The sequence below is a fragment of the Microcebus murinus genome, chromosome 23 (assembly GCF_040939455.1).
Source record: "Microcebus murinus isolate Inina chromosome 23, M.murinus_Inina_mat1.0, whole genome shotgun sequence".
NCBI lineage: Eukaryota > Metazoa > Chordata > Mammalia > Primates > Cheirogaleidae > Microcebus > Microcebus murinus.
The window spans coordinates 16,554,458-16,564,169 of NC_134126.1; positions in this window are offsets into that span (position 1 = coordinate 16,554,458).

Consider the following 9,712-nt stretch of genomic DNA (forward strand, 5'->3'; position numbering starts at 1 on the left):
TTTCATACTAAAACACCATGGCCCCGAGGAAAACAAATTTCTTTTTCTAGTGTGACAGTCAATGTGTTAAAAGAGGGCACCTGTACCTCATTGGGGAGAGGATGGCAGTGCTTGTGTGACTCAGTTCCCCCTTTTGGCACAGTGAATTTTGGGGGATCCTAAGATTGTTATTTTTCCCTTACAATGCCCAGGAGGCCTTGCATCAGTGTGACCAATATTTTCTCTTTCTCCCCAAGAGGATTGTAACAGGAGAACAAATGAGCTCAAGGGCAGTTACTTGTGTATTACGTGCCTCCTTCAGGTTACACAGGGAAGACACACATTCAGATCATGTTCCAGTTGGGGGGTTTGTGTTCAAGACACCCAGGAAAGCAATGTTTCAGCTGCCAATTTGAGTCCCAGAACTTCTGAAGCTGAGACTTCAGAAGGACCCCAGGAGAAGTCCAAGGGCTGATTGTTGTTGAGGGGCAAGCAACCTTGATTCAAGCCCTGCTATGTGCTAGATGCTGGTATTTAGTCTTTAAAAATGATACAGGGCTCATCGTGGTGGCTCATGCCTGTAATCCTAGCACTTTGAGAGGCCAAGGTGGGAGGATCTCTTGCAGCTAGGAGTTCAAGACCAGCCTGGGCAAGCTAGTAAGACCCCATCTCTACAGAAAAAAATTTTTTTAAATTAGCCAGCCATGGTGGTCTGTGCCTGTAGTCCTAGCTACTCAGAAGGCTGAGATGGGATTATCACTTGAGCCTAGGAGTTCAAGGCTGCAGGGAGTTGTGAGTACACCACTGCACTCCAGCCTGGGCAACTGAATGAGACCTTGTCCCTTAAGGAAAAAAATAGAGGGAGACAGAGTCTTTTATGTCAAGAAGCCAGCAGATTGCTGAGGACACACATCAGTAATTAGGTTATGGTGAGAAGAGCAAAGATTTGTAGTAGCCCACAAGACACGGGGCGCCCAGGTACAGAGAAGCTGAGGCCTGACTGATGAGAACCATTTTGCTAAATGAAGAAAGAACAGAGGGTGACAGAGAGCATGGCATTTTGAGAACTAAATTCAACCCTGGCTGTAAGTCGAGGGCAAAGGCTGGGAGAGAGGAGAGCACTAGGAAAGTAAACATGCACAGAGGGTAGAAAGAATTACATGTGTGTACAGGAATGTGAAATCCACCCAGAGGGTATAAAAAATGATTGACATTATGTATAATACTGGGCGGCCGGAAACCTGGGAGGAATGGAAATTACACTTGTATACACATCTATAACTTCTGAATTCTGAACCATGAAAATTATTACTTATTCAAAAAATTCAAGAGTAAAATTATCTAAAAATATTTTTTTTTTTTTTTTGAGACAGAGTCTCGCTTTGTTGCCCAGGCTAGAGTGAGTGCCGTGGCGTCCTAGCTCACAGCAACCTCAAACTCCTGGGCTCCAGTGATCCTTCTGCCTCAGCCTCCCGGGTAGCTGGGACTACAGGCATGTGCCACCATGCCCGGCTAATTTTTTATATATATATCAGTTGGCCAATTAATTTCTTTCTATTTATAGTAGAGACGGGGTCTCGCTCTTGCTCAGGCTGGTTTTGAACTCCTGACCTTGAGCAATCCGCCCGCCTCGGCCTCCCAAGAGCTAGGATTACAGGCGTGAGCCTAAAAATATTTTTTACAATGATCCTACCTCTAATGAGTCCGGCGGTCTACTAGCCTCTGGGGAACAAAGCAGACAGCAAATATTTCCTACCTGCTTCCAATGTACTAGGTGTTTTTAAAGTTTTATGACCTGTTGGAGACACAACATAGCTTTGGGTAGATGCCCAATGTCAAAAGATGTATAAACAAATAACTATAATATAAGCAATATAACAACTGCTTTACCTAGAGGTATGTGCTCAGTTGGGGGCTGGGCAGCTTGCTCTGCTTGAAGGCTGGTGGAGGGTAACATGTAAACTGGGTTTCGAAAAATGCATAGGAGCTTCAAAAATGGGGAGAAAAAAGAGTAAGCAACTCATCAAAGAGAAATACAATTTCTTGAAAAGGCCTGAAATGTTCTTGGAGGAAAACAGTTTGCCATGATCAGGGTAACATAAGAAATGGCAGAAGCCGAGGCTAACAGGTGGGATGAGGCCAAATTGTGCAGGCTTTGCATGTTGTCTTTCTATGTTAGAAGGTTCAAAAACGCCCTGGTAGACATTGTTATTCTGGAAGTTGGAGAATATGTATTGTTAGGAAAATTAATGTTTTTCCCAAATAGCAGAAAATTTTAAATTAATGCAAAGAAGTTTTTTTTTTTTTTTTTTTGAGACAGAGTCTCGCTTTCTTGCCTAGGCTAGAGTGAGTGCCGTGGTGTCAGCCTAGCTCACAGCAACCTCAAACTCCTTGGCTCAAGCAATCCTGCTGCCTCAGCCTCCCAAGTAGCTGGGACTACAGGCATGTGCCACCATGCCCGGCTGATTTTTATATTATATATATTAGTTGGCCAATTAATTTCTTTCTATTTTTATGGTAGAGACGGGGTCTCGCTCAGGCTGGTTTTGAACTCCTGACCTTGAGCAATCCGCCCGCCTCGGCCTCCCAGAGTGCTAGGATTACAGGCGTGAGCCACTACGCCCGGCCTCAAAGAAGTTTTTATATTTTGAGTTTTTCCTCGCATAGTTTATATGGAAACCTTCTAGTTTTTTCTGTTTAATATAAGAAGTAAAAAAAAAACTATAAATGTGGAAACTCAGAAGCAAGTAAATAAACTTGTCAAATATGTTCACAGTTGTGAGTTGTATATATTATGTAAGATATTTTCTGTTACTGAGATCATTAATGTGTTGGGATTAGCTATCATCAGTGTTTCATCTTTTCCACGAGAAATCAAAGTTTTCTGATAGTTTGCAACCCCAAACCCTGGCCCAAAGCTTGTTTTATTTGGCTTGTACTGTTGTTTTAATCAGGAAGTTTCTAGCTTGTCTTGAAAAATCAAAATATCTGGCAGTAGGGAGCCTATATATTCTGCATGACAACAATCAGGTGGTCCTGCCTGTCTCCTTTGGACATCACCACTTCACCACCACCCGCCTACACCTGTCCCCACTTCCCCCCGCCCCCCCCCCCCCCAGTAGTGGCTCCAGGTTCTGACACCCCTGAATTCAACCTGACGCCTCCGCTGGGCCTTTGTGTCTGGCCGGGGACAGATGAGGTGTTTCCCAGACAGTTGCTCCTGATTTCCACCAGGGGGCGTCTGCGACCCGGGTTTGGAGGGAAGGGTGGGGAGGAAGTGCTTGGAGCTGGTTCCAGCCTGGAAATGAAAGGAAAGCCTCCTTTCCTTCCTGGTGAGAAAGTCCCAAGGAGCAATTTCCTGTGATCCAAGTCAGGGAAGAATCAGGACTAAGGGCCACTTACAGATCGAGTATTTTGAAATAGGAGGAATACTATATTTGAAATGTCAGGAGTAATAGAAAAGCGTGGGAGAAGCAAAGCCACACTTCACTAGCGCTTGTGACATTCGAATAATACTTTGCAGTCTATAAGGCAGTGTCAGAGGCAGAATATTATTTGATCGGCACAGAAATCCCGGATCCGAAATAGGATAAGGTGTCTATCCCTGCACAAGCTGGGACACTCAGAGTTCCTTGTCTCGCTTGAGAGAACCCACCCAGGCAAGAACGAGGCAGGTGCTGGTCCATGGCCATTTCATCACGCTTTCCTTTTGGGGCCAGGAGGGGGAGAGGCAAAGGCCCTGGGCAAAGGCAGGTGCCGACAGTATGTGGCTAGAGGAAGGGAGCAAGGAATAGACAGGCCAGAAGAAAGAAGGTAAGAGGTAGGTGAGTTCCAGCAAACATCCTAACTGCCAGGTGCCCTTCCCTCGGCTGGGACTTGTGCATCCACCGGTGTATCTCAGGCACAGTAAAATCTCAGTTCATATTTGTTAAATAAATACATGGCCCAAGGAATTTGTATAGCTTTTACCTGTTTACAGGAAGGACACCGACATTCCTTCAATAGGAGGCACAAAATTATGGGACTTGAACTGATGACCCTGCAGGGTGGGGACCTTCTCCCATTGGTCAACCTGGTCCTGGGTATCCCCCAAGCTCCACGGATGGCCGTGCCAACGTGTCTTTGTGGCCTTGATTTTGAGGATGTTATCAGTCAGGATGCAGAATCCTGCTTCCTCTCCCAGTTTTCAGTTGCTTTTTCTCTGTGTTTGTTATTTTTGGCTGCTGCGGGGAGACGTGCTTTTCATCTCAGCAGCACGTGCCCGGGCGGAGTGGAGGGAGAAGGCGGCAGCAGGATGCGGTGGGCTGGGAAGGGAAGAACGTCCCCTTGCTGGGGCGTCCCTTCCCAAACAAGGCCCCTAGAAAGTAAACACTGCTCATGTTTCCCTCCACCTCCCTGCCCTATGACTTCCCCAAGAAAAAATTATACAGTGTCTCTGTCTCCCACACCGTCACTCACAGAACAGCCTCCATTTCCCAGCCTCCCTTCATTCTACCCATTCATTCATTCACTCTGTGAAAGTCTTTAACACCTTTAGTAACTGTGACAGGAAAACAATGATGCAAGTATTAATATAGGATCTACTCTGTAACACTTGGGTTGTGAGCATTGTCGTGTATTTTTTTTTTTTTTTTTTTTGAAACAGAGTCTCATTCTGTTGCCCCGGCTAGAGTGCCGTGGCATCAGCTTAAGTCACAGCAACCTCAAACTCCTGGGCTCAAGCAATCCTCTTGTCTCAGCCTCCCAAGTAGCTGGGATTACAGACATGCACCACCATCCCCAGCTAATTTTTTTTCTATATATATTTTTAGTTTTCCAGCTAATTTCTTTCTATTTTTAGTAGAGACGGGGGTCTCACTCTTGCTCAGGCTGATCTTGAACTCCTGAGCTCAAATCATCCACCCGCCTTGGCCTTCCAGAGTGCTAGGATTACGGGCGTCAGCCACCCCGCCCGGCCATGTTCTTTTTTTAAATTGAGATACATGCACACAACGTAAAATTTACCATTTTAAAGTGTACAACCCACTCGTTTTTAATATATTCACTATATTATGCAACCACCACTTCTGTCCCATTCCAGAGCATTTTTACCACCACAAAAAGAAACTCTATAATCATTAGCAGTTAGTCTCAACTTGCCCCTCCCCCCATCACCTGACAGTCACTAATCTGCTTTCTGTCACTGTGGATTTGCCTATTCTGAGCATTTCATACATATGGAATTATACAATAATGTGGCTTTTTGTGTTTGGCTTCTTCCACTTAGCATAGTGTTTTTAGAGTTCATCCATGTCGTAGCATGTAACAGTGCCTTCCTGTTTCTGGCTGAATAATATTCCATCATATGTATATACCACATTTTGTTTATCCAGCCATCTGTTGATGGATATTTGGATTGTTTCCACTTTTTGGCTATTACTAATAATGCTGCTACGTCTATTCACATCCAAGTTTTGTAAGACCTTGTTTTTTAATTCTCATGGATATATACTGGAGTGGAATTGCAGGGTCCTATGGTAATTCTATGTCTAACTTTTTGAGGAGGTACCAGACTGTTCTCCACAGTGGCTGTATCATTTGACATTCCCGAGGTAATATATGAAGTTCCCTTTCTTTCTTTTTTTTTTTTTTTTTCAGACACAGTCTCACTCTGTTGCCTGGGCTAGAGTGCCGTGGCGTCAGCCTAGCTCACAACAACCTCAAACTCTTGGGCTCAAGTGATCCTCCCAGCTCAGCCTCCCTAGTAGCTGAGACTACAGGCATGCACCATGCCCAGCTAATTTTTTCTATATATTTTTAGTTGTCCAGCTAATTTCTTTCTATTGTTTTAGTAGAGATGGGGTCTCACTCTTGCTCAGGCTGGTCTCGAACTCCTGATCTCAAACGATCCGCTCACCTCGGCCTCCCAGAGTGCTAGGACTACAGGTGTGAGCCACCGCGCCTGGCCTCCCTTTCTTTCTTAACCCAAGCAATTTAAGGGACTATTTAGTGGTCTCAGGTGAACCTGCCATCAAAGAGGGGAGAGGACGGATGGACGTCTGTCCAGTGCATATGGGACAGAAACCCATGGTGCGCTGGTGATCTGTCCCGAACCACAGAGAGGAAAGTGAGCAGAGACAGGGCAGGGAGTAATGTGGAGATCTGTAAATCTCTTACCCTCGTCAATTCAGGGATTATGTTTTGATGTTTAGGAGATGGAGAGGAGGCCTGAGAACATTTAATAAATGTCCGCTATTGAATGGGCAGAAGAGGGTAGGTCTGCATTTAGTCTCTTCCTTTGAGACTCTGGGCCTCAACAGATGGCTGTGGCAGCGACAATGCCCTTTATACATGTGTGGAGGGCTAAGGAAGTGTGGAGGGGCTTTTCCTAGAACTCTCTTTTCATGTTCCCTTCAAAGTGTACAATGAAACAGAACACTGATGTCATCAACTACTTTATAAAAAACGGGTTCAATACATCCTGCTATAGAAACCCTATTAGCAGGCCAGGTGCGGTGGCTTGTGCCTGTAATCCTAGCACTTTGGGAGGCTGAGGCAGGAGGATCGCTTGAGTCCAGGAGTTCAAGACCAGCCTGGGCAACATTGTAAGTCCCCATCTGTACAAAAAAATTAAAAATTAGCCTGGCATGGTGGTACTTGCCTATAGTCGCAGCTACTCAGGAAGCTGAGGAAGGAAGATAGTTTGAACCCAGGAGTTTGAGGGTGCAGTGAGCTGTGATCATGCCACTGAACTCTAGCCTGGACAACAGAGTAAGACTCTGTCTTCAAAAAAAAAATCCCATCAACTTACTAAAAAAATCAGATTTAGTGCAGTTCATCTATTGAACCATTGCCAGAGTTGTGTGTTTTCATGGGTGTGGAATGGAAATACAGAACTTCAGTCTTTAAAAGCTCACAGCAGCAACCCTGTAGGTGGAGTGTCCATTTGAGACTATTAGTCCGTCTTTGATTGGCCTGTGAAATACAACAGGAAATTAATTTGTCTGAATGATATGATAAATATATACTCATTGGCATTAACAGTAGGAGTCCTGGCTGATTTTAGATTAAAACTTCTAACAAAAGAGACTGAATGCTCTTGGGTGGAGAACACGTCTTTATAACCAAACTCCCCAATTGTTATTATATAAAGAGTTTTCCATGACAAATGTAAGACTTCAAATAGACTCTTTTGCTTTGGATAAGTCACTCGAGCCTTTGGCAGTGTAAAAATGTTTTTCCTTCGTTCTCTCTTTTAGCAATCAAAATGGGGAACCAGTAGATTCAGTAATGACTGCTCAACCCTACCCGGTCACTATCTTCCCTACAATGATCTCTTTTGTGGTGTTTGCTCACCCCAAACTGTAATGTTGATACATATGAATTATGAATGAGCATTTTTGTATACAAGACTCCTTAAATTTACAAAACAAAATTGAGGACATTCTTTTCCCTAGAATGTTACAATCAAATGTGTAAAAAACACATATATGTAAATGTATAAATTAATAAATATAATATAAAGTGGACAGTGATGAAGGTCATATGGAAGGTTGGAATCTAGTGACACAAGGAAGCAGAAATCACTTCTGTCTGGAGTCAGAAGAAAGATTCCATCTTTGTTGTTGAGAAAGGCCAAAAGTTAATTTTTTAATTAATTATTTACTTATTTATTTTGACAGAGTCTCACTCTGTTGCCCAGGCTACAGTGCCATGGCATCAGCCTCGCTCACAGCAACCTCAAACTCCTGGGCTCAAACAATCCTCCTGCCTCAGCCTCCCAAGTAGCTGGGATTACAGGCATGTGCCACCATGCCCGGCTAATTTTTTCTATATATTTTTAGTTGGCCAATTACTTTCTTTCTATTTTTAGTAGAGACGGGGTCTCGCTCTTGCTCAGGCTGGTCTCGAACTCCTGACCTTGATGGATCCACCCACCTCAGCCTCCCAGAGTGCTAGGATTCCAGGCGTGACAAATGTTTATTTTGAGTGTGGTGTTGGCCATGGTACCAGGGCAGTTATTAAGAGAATTTTAAAAGGCAAATCCTAAGCTAGAGTTGGGGTGATCTATGCTAGATACCCAGTTAAAAGAAGAGAGAAGGTGCCACCTCCAGGCCTTGTTTCCTTTTGCTGTATGAATAATTACTTTTTAAGGCCTAAAAGTCTATCTTATGCCCAATTAGTCACCCTAATTAAAGGCCACCATGATGTCTTCTCTCACATCTTACATTTTTCCTAATCTAAATACACTGCTTCTTGATGTCCTCTTCCAGTTCAAGATTTTTACAACTTGTTTTAATATTTGAGAACAATGAGAAAAGAACCAGCGTTCTCCAATCATATATATGTACCTTAGGATTTTGATATTCTTTGAGGAAGGCCATGTGGATTTCATGTGTCCACATTGTGCTAGAGGCTCTCACCAGAGCAACTAGGCAAGAAAAAGGAAAAACAGCATCTATATTGGAACAGAAGTAAAACCATCTCTACTCATGGATGACATTATATTACATATATATATAGAAAATCCTAAGTAATCACTAAAAATCTATTAAATCAGTAAATAAATTTAGCAAGATAGCAGAATACAAGAACAATGGGCAAAAATCAATTATATTTCTATACACAATAAATGAATGATCTGTAAAGGAAATTTTTTAAAAAACTTATTTACAATAGCATCAAAAAGAATAAAATACTCCCAAGCACTAACCCTGCTTAGCTTCTGAGATCAGTCGAGGTCAGGTGTGTTCAGAGTAGTGTGGTCATAGACAAAAAGAAAAGCATAAAATACTTAAAAAAATTAATTTAGTAAAAGTAGTACAAAATTTGCATTCTGAAAACTATAAAACATTATTGAAAGAAATTAAAGAAGACTTACATAGATGGGAAGACAAGCCATGTTTATGGATTGGAAGACTTAATATTGTGAAGATGACAGTCTTCCCCAAGTTAATCTCTAGGTTCAATGCAATCCTGCCAAAAACTGATCTGCCTATTTTTTTTAGTGGAAATTGACAAGTTAATCATAACATTTACATAGAAATGCCAGGGATGAAGAAGAGGAAAACAATTTTGAAAAAAATTAAAAAACCACAAAGGTGGAGGATTCACACTTCCTAATTTCAAAGCTTACTACAAAGCTACAAATATTAATACTTTTTTTTTTTGAGACAGAGTCTCACTCTGTTGCCTGGGCTAGAGTGCCGTGGTGTCAGCCTAGCTCACAGCAACCTCAAACTCCTGGGCTCAAGCAATCCTCCTGCCTCAGCCTCCCGAGTAGCTGGGACTACAGGCATGTGCCACCATGCCTGGCTAATTTTTTCTGTATTTTTAGTTGGCCAATTAATTTCTTTCTATTTTTAGAAAGAGATGGGGTCTCGCTCTTGCTCAGGCTGGTCTTGAATTCCTGAGCTCAAATGATCCACCCACCTCGGCCTCCCGGAGTGCTAGGATTACAGGCATGAGCCACCGCACCCCACCTTAAGAGGCTCTTTATACTAGCACAAAGCAAGGCATGTAGTTCAATGGAACAGACATTTATACAGAGTTCTGTATAAATGTAGCATATATGATAATTTGGCATGACATAGGATTCTATTTATACTATTATTTTTTAAATATAAATAGCGAGTTGTTCCAGCATAGTTTATCAAACAGTCCACCCTTTCCACATGGGTTTAAATCGCCTCCTTCATCATATACACAGTGGCTCTGAGTCAGTGGGCTCTGCTTGTTCCCCGATGCCCCTGCT